The sequence below is a fragment of the Copadichromis virginalis genome, linkage group LG1 (assembly GCF_057382275.1).
Source record: "Copadichromis virginalis isolate Kocher_CV1m ecotype Utaka linkage group LG1, C_Virginalis_male_GT1.1, whole genome shotgun sequence".
Taxonomy (NCBI): domain Eukaryota; kingdom Metazoa; phylum Chordata; class Actinopteri; order Cichliformes; family Cichlidae; genus Copadichromis; species Copadichromis virginalis.
Window position 1 is genome coordinate 37,420,874 of NC_140618.1, and position 23,508 is coordinate 37,444,381.

General features: G+C 41.4%; 1 protein-coding gene across 2 annotated transcripts in view; it reads left to right on the forward strand.

Annotated features, from left to right (window-relative positions):
* map1aa (microtubule-associated protein 1Aa) overlaps nucleotides 1-23,508 on the forward strand; it is a 62,013-nt gene that overhangs the window by 8,290 nt on the left and 30,215 nt on the right. The window contains exon 1 of one of the 2 annotated variants that reach the window (XM_085461433.1): nucleotides 10,229-10,313. The exons of the other annotated variant lie outside the window; for it this stretch is intronic. The gene's annotated coding sequence lies outside the window, so the exon portion shown is untranslated. Of the gene's footprint in view, nucleotides 1-10,228; nucleotides 10,314-23,508 lie in introns of those variants that run through there. 2 annotated transcript variants of the gene reach the window in all.

Genomic DNA, 23,508 nt, shown 5'->3' on the forward strand with positions numbered 1-23,508 from the left:
ACGTGAACGATCGCATTTCATCTCAAGAGAGGAGGAAGATGATGAAGGAAGTGCCAGTAATGGTGTCCATGAATGCAGCTGTCGCCCACATGGTGCAATTAATAAAGACTGGGTGAAGCTGTGCTTCTGACTGATGGCGGTGACTCTCAGGGGAAATGCAGTAACATTTAGTGAACGTAATCTCTGGGTCTATACACACAAACATCAACACACACACTGTGTATCAGAGGTTTTACAACCACGAATCCATACTTATGCCAGTACGTTCCATAAATCCATGATCCAAACATCACTGGGCAGTAATTCACATTTATGGCACCAGTGCAGCTTTCACAAATAATCAAATTCCAACCAAAGACAAGAAGTTACAAATTACAACCAAATTTCCCCTTGTGGGACAATTAAAGGATTATTCTATTCTATTCTATTCTATTCTATTCTATTAAGTAATAATGAATTAGATTAATTACTCTTTCAGTCAGCTGAATTCCATCAGTTTATCCCAAATACAATGTAAACATTTTTAACGTCTTAGTTAATAAAGCCTGTGTTACAGTAACTCCGCTAAACACTGAGACATAAACAGAAACTTATTTTTTTCCATTTTTCTTTCTTTCACCTAAGGGTCACCTGTACCGTATTTGGGCAAAGACCACCACAAACCAAATCCACTTGTTATTATTTTTGATATTTTTGGTTGCCAATAGATGTGTTGAAAGCACTGCCCCTGAGTCTAAAGACTGGTGTTGGATGGAGCGCTGAGTGACCAGGGTGAGGCGGAGATGGGGATGAAGTGCGATACATGACTGATGGTTTGAAAGGTAGAATGACCACCGTGCACTGAGATTTAAAGCTCGCAGAGTGGAGGCTGATTGGTTCAGAGATGGCTGAGTCTGACAGCATGGGAAAGTGGAAGTGATGTAAAGAACAGACAAGCACTCCAACACTCAGGAAAGCAGGCAGATGACAGAAACAAGTATTCGATCACCTTGAATCACCTGATTTAATACTTGGTGGGGTACGAGTTAGTGGCCACATCTGTGACACATCTCAAACATCAAACACACAGGGATTGTCCTGTTTGCAGATTTTGTTTAAACCCTTAAGGGTTCTAAGTAATCACTTGGATGCACAAAGCTTAAGCTGTCTTTTGAGCTGCTGTGTGGGATTAGAGTCCAAACAGTGGCTGGGCTGCTTCTTTGTTGCCTTGGCCGTATGATTTGGGTTATTGTCCCACTGGAAGACCCACCCACAACGCATTTTCAATGCGTGAAGCGAGGTTCTCATCACAGGTTTTTCTAACCTTCCTTCCTAAAATGAAAGGCAGTTGCTCTGTAACCTTGGCAGAACAACATCTTCAAAGCGTAGGGATGGTGTTCTTGGATTTAAAACTCGAGTGGCATCTAACCGCATCTCCCAAGCCTCATTGGACTCGCTCAGGTGGTCATTGGCAAACTTGGTCACATGGTCATTCCTGAGCAGCGGTGCTCTGTGGACACTGCAGGATTTCAAACTATGATGACATAATGTGTTTCTTGGTGACTGTGCTCCCAGCTGCTTCGAGACCAGTAACAAACCTAATATTGAAATAACAGACTGCTTATTACTTTGTAAGTGGTTGAAATTAAATTCAGCAGTCCAAATACTTATTTGCTCATGATGGAGAAACCATCTGTATCCCAGAGAGAGAGAGTCTGCTTCCAATGCCCCTGAAACCATTTAAGATTTTTATGATCCAAACTGATAAAAACCGGGATACACATAGACTCACTAGACCTCCACAAACTCCTGCTAGAGTATTGCCATCTTGTTTATGTGCTGTTCATCAGAGAGTTCACAATCTAATCCAAATCCATGAAATGTAGATCTGGAAAATGAGGTCTCAACAGACGACTGGAAGCCTGTGCCGCAGCTCGTTGTAGAAGAACACCTGGGGACTTGTTGTAAACTGTGCAGTTTTTAGTTTTATTTCGTGTTTGCCTTTAAATATGAGAAATATAGATAGTTGTTGGCTTTCCTTTTGTTCCGGTGGTTAAACCTTTGTTTGTTTTGGTGCAGATTAATGTACAGATGAATATGTTAAGGAATGAAGAGGAAAAAGTTGCAAAGGTAATTCGAAAATTCGCTACTTTTATGATACATTTTGTTGCCATGTTGACAAGCTGTATGTATTCTTTTCAACTTTTGGCAAACAGGTGACTCGAATCTGCTCTCTGATTGGTTTCTTTATAAAAGTGGGACAATATCAAAAGGCTCCCAGCAAAACAATGAATGTCCACACACCCACCGGTATGTGCCAGACTCTTGTTCCTGCGCAGAAAGCATGTGGAAGAAGCGAGCAGGCAGTTTTATCTCTAACTCACTAACAGTGCTGATAATATGGTGCAGTTACAGGCCTTCTCAGCTGGTAATGCAGACCTGCATGAAGGAGATTTCTCACTTAATAAAAGCTTAACACGACTCAGAAAAACTCCCTGGAAGCTAAAACGTGTTCATGTGGGAATTTATAAAGCGTGAGACTCTTTGCACTGGCCTGTGAATGAACTCAGCGTCCATGTCAAACGTGCCACCCTGCTGTACACAAACCCACACTCGGGGTCTGAGTGGGTGTTTACAGACTGTGACGGACAAAACAGCAGGTTGAAGCTGACAGGCACAGATGAGTGATGCTGCTGCACACACACACACACACACACACACACACACACACACACACACACACACACACAGTAATGCTGTTTTAATAACCAGCTTTTTTTCTCTTCTATAATCTTTAAAACGTTTGATTGTGATAACGATGCTGGACCAACAGCAGGGCTTCTCTCTGCACAAACACTCATCTGTTTCTGTCTGAGGAGGCCCGAATACGCAACAAATCACAGACGGACGTGCTTTGAAAAGCAATGCGTGTAGACTCCACCAATGAGCAGGAAGCTGATTCTGTGATGTTTAAACTGCATCACTGTGAGTTTAACATTTTTATGACACAACCTAAAAATCTCTCTGCACGATAGACAGGGTTGAGTGCAAGCAGATTAATAATTCAGCCGCCGTCATTGATCTGTTCCTCTGCTTCTCTGAAGCAGCACAGAGGGTCTCCTGGTCCCTGTCGACAGCACACACCCACATACTGACACACAAGCTTGGAGGATGTCAGTTAAGCTGTTTTTCCTTAAAAGCTTTTGCAAACAGCTTTATGTATTAGGAATATTAGAAATTAGCCGACTATGAAGCTTTGTCTTTAACTAAATGACGGCTGATGGGAGCTGCACGATGAAAGAAGAGAGTCTATTGATCTGGTGATGTTGTCGGGTTGGAGGGTGAATATACTCTGGGCTACAAGTTAATAAGGTACAAACACTCCATGTAGTGTACTGGAATCTGGTCCAGTCGCCCTGCTGTGTGCAGTCAGACTTTCAGAAGCTTTTAATGTTGCTTGTTTTGTGGAAAATCTTTTCTTTTATATGCAGCAGGGATACAGAGAAGGGCACTTAGAGAGTGCAGTTCTGGACCATGGCCAGTGCCCTGGCTCATCATTTTAACCAAAGATATCTGGAACAGAACCAAAGTTTAATGGCTTCCTCCTTTCCTCGTGTTCCACCTCTCCTCCAGGTTTCATGGATTTCAGCGTCATAGTTTTTGTGTAATTCTGCTGTCAGACAGGAGCACAGTCAGCACAGGCAATAATAAATCTGTCGAGCCTTCATATTCTTAGTATTGGAATAATATTACTGTGGTCCTAATTTTTTATGTCAAGAGTGAATAATAATATTTAATCTAGAAGATTTCTAAAAAGATAACAAAGCACCTCTGTACTTCAGTGTAGCACATTTTACCATGTGAAGACGTCTGAGAGACTTTCAAATCAAATCAAATCAAATCAAAATGTATTTATATACCACATTTTTTAAAAAACAGTGTCATTCAAAGTGCTTCACAAATTAGGAAATAAATAAAATAAGATAAATTTACCAAACAGCAACACAAGACAAGACAAACTTAGAAGCCAACCAAATGATAGTCAAACTAACTTAAGTCGGAGTAAAAAGAGTCTTTAAATGAGATTTAAAAGCCTGAATCGACTCAGAAGAGCGAATGGCAGTAGAGAGATTGTTCCACAGTTCAGGAGCTGCAATAGCAAAGGCACGATCACCTCTGGTTTTCAGCCTAGACTTAGGTTGCATTAAGAGCATCTGGTTCGAAGATCTTAGTGCTTTTTTAGGATTATACAAATGGAGAAGTTCTGTTAAATAGCTAGGCGCCATATTGTTTACGATTTTATAAGTGAGTAAAAGAATTTTAAAATCAATGCGAAATTTGACAGGAAGCCAGTGTAAGTTAGCTAAAACCGGAGTCATATGATCATGCATTCTGGCAGCTGATAAAAGGCGTGCAGCAGCGTTCTGTACTAATTGCAAACGGTAGAGAGAGGAGTGAGGGAGGCCTAAATAAAGGGAGTTACAATAGTCCAGTCTAGTGGTAATGAATTCATGAATAAGCTTTTCAAGGTCCTTGGGGAAAAGAAAAGGTTTAGCTTTAGAAATCTGACATAGCTGATAGAAGCTGGATTTAACCACAGTAGATACTCGTTTCTCTAATTTGAAGGCGCTATCCAAGAGTACCCCAAGGTCTCTTACAATGTGGGAGAGGTAGCTAGCAAGGGGGCCAAGGGTATCGATTAGTTGGTTCAGAGGGATATGGCTGTCAAAGACAATAACTTCAGTTTTACTGTCATTCAAAGTAAGACAGTTTTGAGATAGCCAGGTTCTGACATCATGAAGACAATTAAACAACGTATGCAATGGATCTGCGACATTCAAACTCAAAGGAAAATAAATTTGAGTGTCAGGTTCAGGTAGAAATACTGGGTTCTGTGGTGTGTTCCTCAAGCTTCTCTTGAATGGTTTTGGGGTTGGGGGCGATCTGCGTTATTCTGCTCAGGAGACCAGCACATGGGTGTGCTTGGACTGCAACAGTGTATACTGTAACTGGATGGTGACCCAACGTTTCACAGCAGATTTGATTAAAACTGCAATTTTCAGTTGTTAACCACACACGTAGGTTGTTTATTTACATTTTATTGAATTGTTTTTCTATTGATATGCTAGAACAACATTACAGGTAGTAAAATTTTGGATGATTAATCAGAATCAAGGAAGAAAAAACATGAAACAAAGCATGGTTCTGTTTGGTATTTAACACTATCAGCATGCTTCTCTGTTCTCCAGGACGCTCTAAAAATAATTTATTATGTAAAAGCTCAGCACAGCACATTTAAAGAAAGCCTTGTCCTTGTTTATGTCATGATCCTGGGCCATGTTGGCCCAGCATTCTTAGTTTTCATGTGTTTTTGTATTTTGTTCTTTATTTAGGCCATGGTTCCTGGGTTGCTCTGTTAAGTTGTTCCTTATTTGATTTCCCCCTTGTGACTTTTACCCCCTGTGTGCCCCTCTGTGCCTGTGAGCCCTCGTCTCCCCTCCTTGTGTTTTATTCCATGTTTCCTGTGCTCTCCTGTCTCTCTCTCTCTCCTCCTGTCTGCACCTCTGTGTACTTCCTGTTTTACTTTGACAGTCTCCCGTCAATGTTGTGTTACTCCTGCCGTGTCTCGTTATGATTATCTGTGTCAGCTGTGTTCCCCGTGTGCTCCCACTTCCCTCGTTAACCCTCTGTGTATTTATGTGCATGTCTCCCTCAGTTCGGTGTTGCGTCGTCAATGTCTCCTCTCCGAACCTGTGTGCTTTTCTGTGTTCACTCGGTCCTCAGTTAGCATTCCCAGTTTAGTTCTGTTTCTTTGTGAAGCCTGCAATAAAGCAGTGATTTTGAGTTCAGCTTTTTGTCTCCGTGAGTTTTGCGTTTGGGTCCTCGTCTGCCTCCACGCAGCCAGTTCATGACAGTTTTATTTTTATTCTTAGATCCCACTAGAGTAGCTTTGCATGTTTCACAATTCAAAATAATCCTTACCTTGTACCTCTCCTTATTACCTTCACTTGTATATGTGCCGATGTCGCTATCTGAAACTTGGCTGTCTTTCCTGTGGGCGTGCACCACTACAGCAGCATATATCTGACAGAGAAATCATGAACAGCGTAACAGGTTTACTTTAAAGGAAAATTAATTGAAAATGAAGTGAATTTGACATGTTTCGTCTTGTCCTGGGCTGTGACACTTCCACATGCTCATGCACACATGTTAGAAAGCTCAGGTTTAGTAACTGTGTTCTCACTCAGAATATTAAATAAACTATTTCACCCAGAATAGAGTTAAAAGCAATACTCAACTATCTCAGAAACACATAGACCCCCACACACTGAAAACCCATGTAACCTTGGCCAGCTGCCCTGTGTGTGTGTGTGTGTGTTTCCATTTGTCAGAGAACTGAGATGATGTCAGAGGGAGGGAGAAGAGAGCTGGAATAGCTAAGACATTTCAGGGCAGAGGAAGGCGGCTCGTCTGGAGAGAAGGGCGCGGCAGGCCGGGCATCCGAGCCGTGCGGCTAACAGCTGTCTGACATTTAAAGGAGCCTGCCGGTCATCTGAGAGGATGCTGCATCAGTGCTGTGGCTGTGATGCACTTGAGTTGCTTTAACAGGCTTTTTGCGCCGACATTAGAAAAACAAATGCGAGCTTAGGCAACACCCTCTTGGAAGAGCACTCAGAGTAAGCAGAGACCAGCATGCCCGACCTACATAAACATATGAAGGCGTTGCTCTTTTGAAGATGTAGCAATCAACATTTTAAACTTTATTAAATAATACGTGGCTGTATACATTCACGGGGCACCATTATATACTGAAAATGTCACAAATGAATTCATTAAGCCCACTCCTTAGATACTGTTGCTATGTCAATCAAAATTTCAGCTATCCGGTTGTTCAGTGATGACGCGACGAATCCTACTTCTGGGTCTAAAGTAGTCTGCGTTTAATATGGCTTTTGTGTTGTTAACATGTTTAATGTTATGTATTTTCTTATATTTAAACTCAAAAAGCTCCTAAAACAGTCAGTGATCCCTGTTGACCTCCCTCGGCTTTTATTACCACTAATCATTTATTTAAGCTCAGTTTTTAAAACCTTAGGATGTAACTACAGCCCAGCCCATGCAGCAGTATATGAATGACTAACCTCGTATTGTGGATGGATTATCTCAGTTGTTCTCCTGGCTGAAGTTTGGTCCTTTTACAGCATCCTGCCATGCGATTACATTTGTTCCTGACCACCGAGAACACTCACGTTAACTTTTATCGAGTGGAAAAAAAGTTAGCTTGTTTATATTATGCTAACATAGCTGTGTCGCTAGCTGTCACGTAGCACATCATTATATACCAGCTAGCCCAACTTCAGTAACCCTACAAACGTCACTGCTGTTTAGTTTTCTGTCTTCATTTATGCTGGAAGTGATAACAGAGCTGTACGTTTTCATTTGTTTCCAACCCCCCGCAGTCAGGACATGCTATATTGTATTTAGATGGAAGCTAGCGAGCTAACTTCCTGCTAACTTCTAACTCCGTTAAATGTCATAAATTCCGTTATCATGGATGCCTGGATGTTAAACTCAATTGTTACACCTGGTAGAGCAGAACGCTGATCATTTTATTAAAGATGAAAGACTTTAGACAGTTTTTCAACTCTCAGTAATGCCACAGTGATCGTTTGATATATGGACCTGCAGCGGAGTTTAGACCCAGACACGGCTAGTGATGTCAGACTGAACAACCGGATAGCATTAAACACATTTAGCTTAGAGAATGGATGCAGCTTTTTCAGTGTAACCTGTAAAACTATTATGAGCTCATCAACCATGAACTGATCTGTTACTAACGGAGCATGAGCAAAGTTTGTGCAAGCAAAAAAGGTCAAGCTAAGCCACGCCCCCACCCCAAATCTTCCTTTGTTCACTTCTTTGCTTTGGTTTGGCCCGGGAGGAAAAGCAGGTCGTCTGTTAGGCAAAAACACTTGATTGATTGTATGAATGAGTTACCCATATTTGAGGCTCATATAGGTTAGGCCATGTAGGTGCCATGGCAGTTCAGCCCTTAGAGGGCCTTCTGTGGCCAACATATAATAGGCTTGCCCATAAAAACTCATAGTTACCCCACAGTCCTACAGTTCACCCACACCTACCCACTGTGGGTCCACGGGGGCACATTCACTGGCAAATTATTAGGAAATGTGACTATTGTGGACATGATGAAACTACAGATTTATTACATTGTCAGGAAGACGACGCTTGAAGAAAATGATTGATTCAAAATCTCAGTAACATGGAAGTTAAAAGAACCCCGGTTCAGAAATCTGCCAAATCAAATCTGTGCTGCTGCTAATGTGGGAACCCTTGTGAATAAGGGAGCATTTGAAAGTAGTATTTTTTCCATATTCCATATCAGTTGGTGGTGGTAATGTACCATGGTGCACATCTGGACTGGCGTGAAATGGAGGCCACATCTGGGCCCTGTAGAGTAGGGCGGCTGAGTGTGGGCACACTGTGGGTATGCTGCAAGCCTACTGCCTGCTTACACTGTGAGATTTCACTGCTTTGTGTAGGCAGCCCACAGCCAACCCACAGTGCAGGCCCAGATGTCTCCTACATTTCACATCAGCACTAGGGCCCACAGTGGGCCGCCTACTGTGGCTCTACACAACTTCCAAGCAGACATGTATTCTGGGTATTATCAATGGGTTCCTGCACAAGTTCCACAGAAAGTTCTTCTGTTTTTGTGGAAACTCTAAACTACTTTGTTCATGTGGCTTTATTTACGTTTGAGTTGCACTAAATCTTATGGCAGTACAAAGTGCTTCAAATACTTATTATAGCCCCTGCAGGGTCGAGTACTTCTTTAGTCATAGCAGTCCAAAGACGATGAACAACAGTGTCATCCTGTTCAAGTGTCATGTAGTTTTTCGTCATCAGTTTTTTTTTTAATCAAAGAAAATCATTTTATGTTTGATCTAAAAAAAATAAAAAAAAAGCTGCAGACGTGTTTTTGTTTTGTTTTTTCGAAACAAATCATTAGTGAAATGTCTAGACTGTTCTAAGGGTCAACGAAGCACACCGCTGAATAGCATCAGTCTTAGTAAAGTGTTGTGATTCATGGTTTACAGTGGCTCAAGCTGGCACAGCTCAGAGTCTATTTTAGTTTGTCTCTGTCCCACCCAGCAGCTGCTGTTTGAGTCACAGCTGTTTGAAAGATCCCCTTCCCAGAACAGACTATCCACTTGTTTTGCATTAAATGATAATGTTTATTGAGGACTATATCTATTCTACTAAACGCCATATATAGATCGACCACCTCACCAAACTTGGCAGTTGGGAATGTAAAGCAGTGAAATTCAATGTTGTAAAAAGAGAAGCTGTCTCAAGCTAAAATTGAGTGGTGACATATAATGACTCATTATTGCTGCTAATCTTAATATTATTGTTGTTGTTCTGTCGAGTCGAAGCTTAGTGACATGTAGCAGCCAAAGTAACATTTTCCATTCAGTTCAATTCAGATTTATTTTTGTCACATTAACAGTCGCCTGAGGGATTTTATAGAGTAAGGTAAAAACAGCCAGACACGCCCTATGAGCAAGCGCTTGGCAACGGTGGGAAGGAAAAACTTGCTTTTAACAGGAAGGGGTCTCTGTAGATGCTCAACACTAAACTACTGCAACACAAACATGTTGCATTGTTTTACAAATTAGACTTGGATGATGAGTGGTGTTGGTGACACGTTTGTAAGGCACGATAACCTGAGCGCTCGGTGCCAGTGAAGAAGCCAGAGCAAAATTTATTATGAAGGTGTGCGAAGAACCCCACAGTGGGGATGCACAGGTATCACAGTTGCTATTATTTCTCCTAATCCATCCAGGCCAGCAGTATAATGACGTTTACATTATGAATCCCTGCTGGGTCCCTTGAATCGCTTGTGTACGACGGGCTCCTGAACGCAGCAGCGCGGCGGTTAGCTCGGTGTAGGTGTTGAAGTGGAGCAGGCCGATGCTGCCTCCGTCCTCATCCGCAGCAGCAGCACCAGCGCCCCTCCCTCTGCTCCATCCACCCGCTGAAAGACGGTAGGATTCTTCATCGCTTGTTCTCGCGTCAGGCTCTCTCTCTCACTCACATTCTGCTGACTTATCCGCTTCTCGTTCGCGCCCGAGAGGCTTCTTAGTTATCCGTCGTCCGCGATGCTGTAGACGGAGAGGATGCTTTTGGAGAGCGGTGGTGTTTTTAGACACGGCTGCTTGTTTGAGATCCGCAGACGGTCGGAGCCGCTGGACGAGACTCGTCTGCACTGACAGTAACTACACGCGAGGCCGTGGACTGCAGCATATCATGTGAGTAAATACTAATACTGCATAGCATATGGCTGCTGCACAGCGTTTCTACAAGCTGAAACACTATCATACGCATACGGTGGCTTTTTATTGGAAGGATAGAGGTCATGCATCCTGGATTACACCTCAGCTGAAGGTGACCAAACGACTTTAGATTTGTGTGCGTGTGTGAAAATCCTAAAACATCTGCTTACAAATGCAGTTTCCCATCTGGGTTATTCATAGTTTTAAAGGAATTTTCATGTTTTCATAGATTTTATTGGAGAACTTCAGAATTCCTTCAGAAAATATCAAATTTAAGAATAAAGACTTAAAAGTCCAGATTTAAACTCCTGCTCATTTTGCTGAACTAAAATTCACCAAACCAGCACCTAGGCCATGACCTCGGTGTCTTCAGCAGCATTCAGCATGGCATCACTTCATTTTCTTATCAGAGGACAGTGCCATTTGTTTTGATCCAGAGTACACTGTCAGTAATAAGGGTAGAAGATACAAATGTAGCCATTAGGGCTAATCATTGGACATCCCAGTAACTATGTATATGTTTTCAAGGGCCACAAAGGCAGATGTGTTTCCAGCCTCAAGCCTGCTAGCAGCCTGTCTTACTCGTGTTTACATATTAACATCCAGTTTATGCTCATTTGTTAGTGAAGTGATTGCTTTCAATTCACTCGAGTAAATTTGGATGACCTGATTTTTAAGGTGAGGAGAAAAAAAAGGCCCAGCTCATCTTCTGACCTGAAGGCAGCAGCTGAGGCTGGCTGTGAGTCTCTCCTGTGGCCAGGCTGCAGCAGCTTTGTTAGCTCATGTGAAATCTGTGGATTAGACTTCACTCTCCAAATAACACCACGCCAAAATGATGCAACAAGCTAGACAAAAATGGTCTAAAATTAGAAAGGTACATGCAGACGCACGGACAGCTGTTTTAATCCAGAAACAGGGAAGGAGAAGAAGATTAATTCCAGCCGTTAAGCTGTTTTACTTACATAATGGAAATGCTCGGCAAAGATAAACATGTTTCTTTGGTGATACAGCTAATCCATGGATATCCACTCCTGCAGTTTATTAATAATTGAAATCATTTATCGCACAAATATATCCCCTGTATTTAACCCCTTTAGGTTTCTTTACTGTTCGTCGTAGCAGAGCCAGTGGTAATAATTTAATTATTAATCATCCAGAAACTCAAGGTAACATATTCCATAGTGGATTCATATTCAACAGACAGCCACAGATTGGTTTCCAGCCCTTCAAATGTACAATCTGTTTGTTTAATGTCACACTAACCTGAATATCTTTGGGCTAAACTAAATAATCATTTTCACTTCTGATTTGAAAATTCTTCCTTTTATTTTGATATTTATCCTAGAAAATGTAACAAAATATTGACATTTCCTAGAACACTTTTCCTGACTTTCTTAAACCCTGCAGACAAACTGGACAGAGCTACTGTGACATCACCCTTTGGATTGGTAGTTATCATGTTGAAGCCTAATTGTTAGTGCTTTGACAGTTGCCAGTGTTTTATCAGCTAATATCAGCAAGCTGCTCAGACCACCAGTGGGCCGATGTTATTGGCTGACCTATTTATTGGTCTATCGGTATACACATTAATGACAAACAATGGCTCAAAATTAAAAAGTAAAGAGGAGACAGGAGGGAAACCTTTCACTCATGGTGTGAGTGTTGACATTGCACAATTTGTCACCGATGCCACAAACACAAAATCTAGCTGATCTCAGCACAGCTGGACAAGTACACAAATCATTAAATAACTACAAATAACAAATGTTAGTTTATTTTCTGTGTCTGAAAGAACGAAATAATCATTTGCTGATATATTTGAATATTGGATTTTTAAAAAGTCTTAAAAATCTTAAAATTCAGTCAGGTGCCCCCAACTATAGATGGGCTGGCTGTGAATTCATCACACAGATGTCATTGGTACTCCAAAAGGCACCAGCAGCAAACACGGAGACAGGTCTAATTTAATTACTTGAATTAGCTCTACACATGGCCACGCCCCCAACGTTAAAGGTTTACAAAGGAATTAAGGTGCATACAGTTTTTATACCAGGCTCTAAACGTGGTTACTTGTGCTGTAAGTCGGGGATTTGAACGTGGAAGTCTGTGGGGACCGGCTCGTTTTTCTGGATCAGTCTCAAGTAGGGCTGCCACGATTTGTCGACTAGTCACGATTACGTCGACTATCAAAATCGTCGACGACTGATTTAATAGTCGACGCGTCGTTTGAAGCTTTGTAAGATCCCAAAAGACGCAGGAATAAGTAGCAGGATTTAAGAGTGTAATAACGGACTGAAACAGAAGATGGCAGCACTGCATGTACAAGGATGCCAGCTGCCGTTAAACCCCGAAGAAGAAGAAGAAGCAGCTGTGTCCCAGAATTCATAGCGCGGCCCAGCTCAGTTTCCAACAATGGCGGTAGCTAGTTAGTTTTAATATTACTCTTATTATTCTTTCTGGGTCACAAAATAAACGTTTAACATATTTTCAGCCGAGAATGTAGCTGTGTAAACCTCAAATATCGGCTCAGTTTATCAGGACACCACATATTTTCAAAAGCGCTCCGACGTTTTCGGAGACGTCTGTTACCCACTAGCTCGATAGCTAGCCGGGGGCTAGGTCACTAGCGCGGTGAGAACACCGGACTCCCGGCAAATTGTTTTCAAACCCACCGCCGTCTTTCGCTACTCAGGTTAAATATATATGAGTCACTTAGATAAATTAAAAATGTTGTTGTTTGGCTTTTTTTTTTTTTTTGTATTTTATTTGTTCCTGAGTAAATCGGTTTGTCTGAGATTAAAGTTATAGTTTTTACACAGCTGAATAAACGTCAAGCAGACAGCTGATTATCAGAAGTGTGAGATGCTGGAGAATATACTCCGTTGTCCTGTTATATTTTAGATAGCAAGGAGTTTATTAAACTTCACCGAAACAATCTGCAAATTTCATTAAAATTTAATAAACTACCATCTTGTCTTTATTTTTAGTTAGCACCTTAAAAGCTTAAAGCTGTAAGCTAATGATAGTTATATAAGAGCAGATGCTGCTGGTGCAATAAGCTGTAGTTTTACGTCCAGTGGATGATGATCTGATTAGTCGACTAATCGCATAAATAATCGGTGACTAGTCGACTATGGTAATGGTAAATGGCCTGTATTTATATAGCGCTTTACTAGTCCCTAAGGACCCCAAAGCGCTTTACATATCCAGTCATCCACCCATTCACACACACATTCACACACTGGTGATGGCAAGCTACATTGTAGCCACAGCCACCCTGGGGCGCACTGACAGAGGCGAGGCTGCCGGACACTGGCGCCACCGGGCCCTCTGACCACCACCAGTAGGCAACGGGTGAGGTGTCTTGCCCAAGGACACAACGACCGAGACTGTCCAAGCCGGGGCTCGAACCGACAACCTTCCGATTACAAGGCGAACTCCCAACTCTTGAGCCACGATCGCCCCAAAATAATCGTTTCTGGCAGCCCTAGTCTCAAGTGGCTGTTAGAGGATCTGCATGATATTCTCTGCTATTTAACTCACTGATTGCACAAACACATTGAAGTTATGAGAAATTGTAAACATCATTTGTGTCAACTAAACAAGTTTGTTGTATAGCTGAAAGCTACACTGCCCTGTTAAAACCCTGGCCTTTACTGCGCTCTGTGTCTTTGAAACGTCCTTGAGCTGCTTTTGTCCTGCAGACTGCAGGATGTCCACACGCACACTGAGCACAGCAGCTCAGGTCACTGGGGACCAAATGCCGCCGGATTCTTGTTTCATAATGTCCAAATCCAGCGGATCAGGTTTTATTCTTTGGGTTATTAGAGGTTTGCACAGACTCACCGTCCAACAAAGCATCCCTTCCCCAAGTAACCCCCACACTGCCCTGCACTGTGCTCTGTGAACTCCTGTAATGCCTTAGCGTGCGTGCTGAGATCAGCAGGATGGGACGGGGTGCGGTCACACTGGATGTCCAGCAGTGGGGATAGCACCACACTGATAAAGCTTTGGCTCAGACTGACTGAGACTCAGCTTCTTTTACAAACAGACAGTTGTCAGTGTCATACATTAAAACAGCAGAGGTGCAAGGGTGCTGCTACTTTGCCTTCACATTCAAAGATCACAGGCAAAGGAATGGGCTAAAAATGAGAGCCCAGATTCCACACCCACATACTAAAGACCACAATGCATTGCAGCCAGGGGCATACTAAACTCCTCAGGTAGCAAATTGTAATTACCTACCGACATTTTAGCATCAGCACAAGAGCCTGGTGCTGATTAGGCAAATAGTTCATTACCTGCATATACAGGAAAAAGTTAATAAGATGCAAAACGTAGAGACGAGCATCAGGGGTGATTTGCAGCAAGACTGAGAGGGAAGGTTTGTAATAAGGGACTGAGACCAGCTATGATGATGTGCTGGAGGCACACAAAAAACAGATGAAGGACGGCAGTGCTGAAGACCAGGAATGAGGAATGATTACTTTTTGGCAAAAAACAAAATATTCTGTGACTAAAGCTGAACCTTTATTGGAGACACACGTGTAGACAGCAAAGACACTAAGACACGGAACATGGAGGGCAACTAAATACGTGACATCCTGCCCAGGGCTCGCAAAATCTCTAGCCGACGTCCCGGGGTTATTGTGTCTTCCAGTCGGGCTACCAAAATCTATCTCAGCCCTGCCTGTCGGGTTTTCATAGGAAAGGAAAATATATGTCAATGCTTTTGCTTTCTTTCACAAATTTAACTGGGAGTTTCCCCCTGACTCGACACATGCCTTTGTTGCTGGGACCAGTAATTTTAGGAAAGACCCCATAAGAACCCATGAGAAATACAAGAAATGCATTATTGCACAGTCTGCAGCATCTTTCCCAGAACAAACACCAATAAAAAAAAAATACTAAAAATAACCCAAGCACAACAAGAAGTCCTGAAAAATCTGTTTAGAACAGCGTGCTATGTTGCAAAGAGTGAAGTACCACCGGCAAAATGTAGCAGTCTTTGCAAACATCACAAAGCAAATGGCCTGGATGTTGGTTCCTCGTACCCGTGACGTCAGATTCAGGATCCGACACAGACTGATTCATGTTCTTCACAGTTCTTACAGGTTCATAGAAATTTCTGTTCAATTAGAACCAAATATTTGAGTTGATGATTGTAATTTTTATACAGTAATTTGTGTTTAACGATTTTTTGACTGTTTTGTTTCTTTTACAATATTGTACATTAAAAATAAGCTCGTTTTTATTCAGGCTACTTAAATTTATTTTGTTTGCCAAAATCTAAAGAGTGCCTGAAGGGCTACCAGGAATTTCAAAGTTTTGCGAGCCCTGCTGCCACAAGTACGCACTCCTCACTGTGGGTAGATTGATGCTTTCTCCTGCTCAGTGATATGGTTGTTGGGTGTAACTGGGTACAAGAAGAAAGTTTTAGTTTTTTACACAGATTATAAAGGGAGGGGGAAAGTATAGCAGTGAGAATAGACATAGTGTTTCTGGCAATCAAAAATAAAGCAGTGGTGTCAGTCGGTAACTGCACATGTGTACCTAACGTGCTGTACAGTAATCAGAGGAGCTATTTTTAACTGCTGTTGCTGTTGAACTAGAGCTGGGCGATATGAGATTTTTTCATATCACGATATGTTTTTTTCATTTCAGGCGATAACGATATCTATCACGATATGAGCCAAATAACTATATTTGTAAGATTTAAATGTGCCGTTGCTCACAAGTAAAATGTGAAATAATCAGCAGCTTGTTTTTAAATATTTATTTCCCATAATAAGTTCAACAGGGTAGATGTACTTAAGGAACATGAGACTTTTTCAGATAAATAAAGGCAAATATTGCAAACTACACAAAAGGCAGCCGCTAAAGCGTTTAAGTTTCAAAATAGAACAAACGAAACAGACTAAATTGTCAATTCCACTTAGAAACAAAATATTAATTCTAAAAATAAATCTTAGTTTGTTTTACAGAAGAACAGACAAAACTGACTAACTTTTGTCAATATCAAATAAACTGAGAACTAAAAGGAAATTCTCAATCTCTCCTTGTTGTATAGCTGAGCTTTTCAAACAGTTTTAACAGTTACTTTAGTCTGACAAAAGCCGAATGACGAATTAGCGCTTCCAGTCAGAGACTGAGGCTACGTCCACACGTACACGGGTATTTTTGAAAACGGAGATTTTCCGTTTTCGTTTTAAAAAATAATCCCGTCCACACATAAAGGCAGAAATGAAGGAAAACGCTGCTATGAACATGCCAAAGCAGCAGGTGGCGCTAGATTCCTAACCGTGCAGAAATGTTGGCCAATCAGAAGTCTAGAAGCCTCGGTGGGAAAAAGTAAACAAAGCTGGGGCATAGAAGCAGAACCGAGTCGTATGTGTGGAGGGACAGTAACTGTGTGCATATGTAAGCATTTAAACACTGCAGAGAGTAGAATTAACAGTAACAGTATTGTAGAAATTCATTTCACTGAAACAATAACGTGGCGCACAGTGTGACGCATGCACCAGTTTATTGTATTTCCAGACTTGCTTTCGGCACAATTTACAGTGCACGCTACTCTATTTTTTGTCAGACTTGAAATAGCCGAAATACCTTCACACTACGGAACTTCTTTGGCTCTTCCGTTCGACAATCTCTCCGGCATTGGAACCATCATCTGTTTTCTCTTCGGTCACGCTCGGTTGATTTTTCTAGTCGGCACACTCATTTCCTCCATTACCCGCTGGCTGCTTCCCAAACAAACACACGTGCGGCTTGGCACTTGTGCTGTACGTAACAAGTCACGCGACGTGACGCTGCAGCTGTGATTGGTTCGGCTCTACGCTACTTAATTTGGATTGGCTGACCTTTTTTTTTTTTTTTTAAGAGGACAAGAGCGGCGAGGTCTATCGCGATAGCTTAATTTCTCTATCGAGTAAAAGTTATATCGCGATACATATCGTTATCGTTCTATCGCCCAGCTCTATGTTGAACATAGTTTCTATAAGTGAGAAGAGTCTTTGTTGGCAGTGTAAATGAATTTCTGCTAACGAGCTCTGTCTCTCGGTTTCCTGAGGCAAGATGTATTTTCAGCAGAGGTGAAATGTGATGATGTCAAGAAGAGGCGATGTGCAGGTATAAGATCAGGTTCAACAGGTACTGGCTTTTGTCTCTCCCAGGCTGGATACTGTAAACGCAAATGTGGTTTGAGAGCAGCTTTGACAGAGAGCTCAGGTTGGTGCCTGATGAGCGAGCGCATCCTTCTAACAAAGCATGACAAATCACACATTCAATCAGCACCATGTTGTTTGGGCTCATACTGCTCTGTTTCAAAGCTTTCAAAGGTCTTTTGTTTTAAGTTAATGATCAACATAATTAACAAATTATGATTTTTGCAATCAAGGATAAGGCGGTGAGATAAATGAATTCAGCAGCAGCAACAGTGTTAAGAGAGCATTCTCATCCCAACACATCGACGACTGGTCACATAGCGTCGGTACGTGATGAGCTGCGATAAGAACGTGTTGGTATTAACGGTGTTAACAAAGCTATCATGTCCAAGATTTGAAAATCAATTCACTGACTTGGATTCAGAGCTCACAGCTGTTGCTAACCCCAGACTCTCAGACTATGTCTGTTTTTAAATTGTTCTCCCAAGTCTTGGCAGTCAGGGAACAATTACAGTTACTGTATACTAACACACATCAAAAAGGTATTCAGATTCTCCAGAATAAAAGGTTCACCTCTGACCTCTAAGGGTTAATGACAGTTTGAGACCGTTAACATGAAGGTCCATCTTTTCTTGCTTAGATAAGTTTAAAGTGTTTGCTCCTTTCCATCAACATGCTCTGTGACACCGTTTGGTTGGACATAACTGCCCTCAGGAATATTTCCACTTCCAAGTACTCGTTCACACATTTTCGAGTCTGTACGGCGGGTCGAGTAGACTCAGACTCACTTTTTACATCTGGATGTCCCTTTTTGATACTGTGCATTCTGCAAATTCATCATGGACCTTTGCACAGAGACCAAACATTTGCCCAGCGTCAGGTGAGGAGATCTTCAGCACAGTTTCATGCTTGTGTGACTCACGAGTCTCGGGCCTGTAACTGTGCTTCCCCAAAAAATAAATATCACTCTGAAGGGTTGCATTTTGACACCCCAGAGGAGATCCATGGTGGAGGCACATGTGCAAGGGGACATTAGGGGACTTTGGCTAAGAAGTCTAAATGTAGCACGTTAGCAGTTTTAGGATTTTAGCCTTTTTCCAAAACTCATGAATCTCACCTAATGCTGTATTCTGATGCTTTACAAATACTCTTGAATGGAGCAAAATATATTCTATCACACATCTACAGTTATAACCACATTAATATCGATAGAGTCAAAATTAAAAAGTAGCTTTTAATATCAGAAGGACTGCTGCCGTGCCACAGGCTCAGCAACAACTGCGCTTTGATTATTTCCCCCCAGACTTGCCTGGAAACTGCATCAGTGTTAATACAACTGACAGGAGACGCAGCAGCTACAAATCAGCTACACTTCACACTTATGTCCCTCTGAGGAAATGAAGACTGGAGTGATTTCTTACATAACTCTTGGCCCCTAGAGCTTGGAGTCATGATTCACTTAGAATTGAATTGTCTGTAGTTACAGCAGTGCACTCCTCTCTTAGTTTATGTGAGAGTACAGCATCTGTACAGTGTGATGGATGGTCGCACAGTCACTCGTGATCCCCCGAAAGAAGAAATATCACTTATGTTTCGCTTAGTTGGAGCGAGACTGTAAAACGCAGTTTGAGAGAAACATGAAGGGCCTCAAACTCTGAAGTGATCATTCTCATTCAAGCCAAACTACCCCAGTGCCAGCTGGAGGTCACAGCTTAGCACAAACAGCAAAAATGTCACCAAATATAATTAATAGTAATTAGTAAGCTGCATTAATACTTGACATATGTCTTCAGTTAGCAAAGTATGTGAAAAACAGCCCATCGAGCACTCGCAGAAACAATTGTGCTGTATAAATGAGCACCTTTGTTTCTAACTGAGAGTCGAGCGCTGGCTGATGGTCGAGCATCTCACAACTGTAGTTCCTGAAGCTTTTCACTGCTAGCTCGCTGTAGGCATCTCAGAACGTGGTCACAGGTTGTTGAGCTTCAGTATTACATTCGGAGCAGCGGATACTTTTATTTTGTAGAACAGTCTTTTATTTTGTAGAATAATAATTGCAACTCTGTTTGAACCTTTGTCCAGTAAATCAGAAACAACTGTCACTCCTCAAAATTTGTACATTGCTCTTATATTTGGCGCTTCCAAGTCCAATACTGGGTTTTAGTACTGTGTTACAGATAAATGTAATGCCATTACAGTAATCCATTACATCCTCAGTAAAACAGTACTCTATGTTGGTCTGTTGCTTTCCTATATTACACAGACTCTGTGAGCTTTCCTGTGTAAATATTCTGAGATGACACAGTGCTTTCATCGGAAGCAGTTTGTATGAGATAATAATTGCAACATGATGAAACCAGTAACTGAACTCATTATGTTCTTATTTAGTTCTCACTACTCTGACCAGTCATAACAAGTGCACCTTATTGCTTTTGTTACAGAGGGACAGCATCATTTATCATGCTGCTACTGAAAAGAATAAGCTTGTATGGTAGCCTATAAACATAAGCTGCTGACAGCTGAAAACCTGCCAGATACTATAAGCAGCTTTTAATTGGTTTGTTTATAAGAGCTTCAGAGCAAAAATCAGAAAGCTGCACTTTAATGGAGAATTTAAAGTCTTACTGGAAGTCCAGCAGAACAAGGTTCTATGTGTCATCACGTCTGTGTGCTTTCTTTGCAACGGAAAAACTGAACTGCCACTGGCTATGTTATCCTGTTTTATTTTTAACCACCGTGGTTAGGGTGTAGGATCATGCTATGTGGAGGCACACAGAGTGACATATATGGGACGTGGTCTACTTTTACAAGTAAACACACAGCCGAGATCACTTAGGTGGCATTTTATGAAAGTGTGGCCCTCGGCTTGGAGATGATTTGGCAGTAAATGTGCCGCTGCCTGCATGGACGATAGCAGATGCAAAGCACTTCCTATCATGGAGACGGGAGCGTGTAGGCTGGTGCTGCTTTGGATGTATTCCTCAGTGCTGTGAGCACCCACTCACTATCGGACATCTCACTCAAATTTTCAAGTGTAGGGGGAAGCTTTACTTGTGCACTCTCTTGCAAAAACAACTTGCTACAAGATTTTGCAACATAGAGGTTGCACACTAATATAAAACGCTTCATAGCAGTTCTTAAATATGGATCGTTTTAGAAAGCAGGACGCTTCAAGATGTTCTGATGGATTATCAAAAAGAAAATTTCCCATGAAAAAGAAACAAGTTAAAAGAAAAAAATCAACATAAATGCTGTTTTCTAGAAATACCCACAAAAACTTATTTGGAAAGGACATGAGAAAAAAATATCAAAGCCAAACCAAGCAAGTTGTTACCAAGCAGCAACCTTGGGGAGTAAAAAACACTCAATTACATTTATACAGCGCCAAATCACAGCAACAGTCGCCTCAAGGCACTTTATATTGTAAGGTAGACCCAACAATAATACAAATAGAGAAAAACCCAACAATCATATGACCCCCTATGAGCAAGCACTTTGGCAACAGTTGGAAGGAAAAACTCCCTTTTAACAGGACTGACTGACAGGTGTCCTGAGTAGGAATGGGAATCAATAAGAATTTAGCTTTTCTGATTCCATTATCAATATCACTTTTCATTTCCATTCCATTTTGATTCTGTTATCAGTTCTCATTGGTTTTGCTTTGAAAGTCACTGCCATCTCTAAGCTGCATATCAAAGACATTACATTCATGCAAATTAATTGCATGGTGTGTGGCCAAATGTTTGTGCATGTTGGTGGTATTTCCAATCTTTCTTAAAATTAATGCGTTACTTTACTTAATTACTCCCAGGAGAAAGTAATTCATTACACTACTCATTACATTACTTTCATGTTTCTTCATAAAATAACCTAAAATTCATTGTCGCATAATTACTGTTAACCAATATAAACACAAGCACAAAAGCCTATCCCAATGAGGAAACACATACAGTTGTTCTCTTAGTATTTAGTTATGAGCACAAAGCTAAGAACACAAAGGAACGATGAAAACCAGAACAAAGAGATGTTAAAAGAAATCACCATGGTGGCTTTACTTCAGAAACATGTAGACAGGTAGAAATGGAACCTGACTGCTCATTAGTTTGTTACCTGTTGAAGTTCAGGGTCTGGCTGCTGGGCTGGGGTCGGCATTCACTCTGGGTTCTTGGCTAGCTTAGCGTTAGCATGCTATCTGTGAAGGTGCTTGCAGAGAGCCACTGTCGTGTTAGCAGCATAAGCATGCAAGAAGCAAAGCAACATACAGGAGGTGTATGCACAGAGGTCTGATTAGCAAGTGAGGTACAATTGGAAACAATTATAGTGAGTTGACAATCAGGAAAGGATGGAAAACCATCAGACAGGAAATATAAACTCCAGACGCATGGCTAAATTTACCTTTAAGATAAAAAGACTAAAGAAAGAAGCTTGAGAAGAAAAGGAAACACTGAAACCTGTAACAGAACACAAGAACACAACAAGACTAAATATAAAATATAAAAAGGCCTTCACAACACCATGGTGAGGTCCATTTGATATAGAGTATTAAATTATTCTATACAGCCAACATCCTGAAGCTATATTGTTCTTCTCCATCCCATTAGAGGCCACAGTGAACAGTCATCATGCAGTTGTTATTAGAAACAGCCAGAGCCAACGAGGCTGATAGACTGTCACATTTCTACTGCAGCACCTACTCTGCTTCAGTTAATCTTTCTTTATTAGTGCATGCTGCTCAGCCAGATCACAAGCATGAGCCACAGAGGCCCACACTACATTTGGGCTGCATTTGTTTCCATGATAACAGTGTGAGTGATGTGTGGGCACAGAAGTGGCCTTACAGGAGATTGTCCTCAGACACGTTATTAAGTACAAATAAGGGTGAGGAGTGTGAAGCGGTTAATAGGCTTCTCAGACATGCAGAACATTTATATTAGTGGGCTGGAGTGGAAGTGTTTCGTCACACACAGAGGCAGCAGGGAAGAATGATGGGTAATGGCTACAGGATGTTTGTTTCACACACACATATAGAGAGAGCGAGAGAACAGGCACACAGGCTTAAACACAGACGACTGGTAGAGTCATATATCACAGATGGTTACTAGATTTTTAAAGGAATTTTTCGAGGCAGGTTACTGGTGTTGGTTGAGGATGGGGCTCTGAATGCTTTTCTAGTTTGTTGTTTGGACTAACCAAGATATCTGAAACTAGCATACAGTGGTGTTAAAAGGTGTTTGCCCCCTTCATGAGTTACTGAGTTTTTTGTAACTGTTTCAGATTATCAAAGAAATTGAAATATTAGAGTAAGATAACACATGTAAAGCCATATAATGACCCATCAAGGACTCATTTTAACCCTCGTCTCACATCTTCCCCGTGCTAACTTAGCCTGTGCTAAGGCTAACCAAAGATCTGTAGGTAGCCATGAAGTGATTATTGAAGGTCAGCAAGCTGGACTTTTGTCTCTGTTTTATCTTATGTCCAAAGCTATGCTGTAAATTTTTGTTTAATTTAAAAATACAGTAGAAACATTTTTATACATCAACTAGCTAGCTAGCTTACTGCTAACTTCTAACTCCATTTGACATCATAAACCTTTTTCATAAACTCCCGGACATTTGACTTTATTGTAAAACCTGGATTATACCCTCTTGCAGACACAGACAATGATAGCTGGAGATCCGACAGCCGAATCATTCCTGATATACATCTTTGAGGCATCCGAGCAGATTCTAGCGGAGTCACGGACGTGGAAAGTATAAAACCCACTCGACACATGGCAGAACAGCCATACTGATAATTCTTTGGAACTAAAATCTAGAATGTTGTTTATTCTGATGGTATCTTGGTGCTTGTTTTCCTATTAGGAATGAGAACTCAGAATCAGATATGGCTAGTGATATCAAAATTAACAGAAGCATTAACATTATTTGCAGATAAGGAAAGGTTCAACTCAGAGCAGCCGGGGTGTGTTTTTCTGTTGAAAACACTTTTAAAATGTTGAGTCA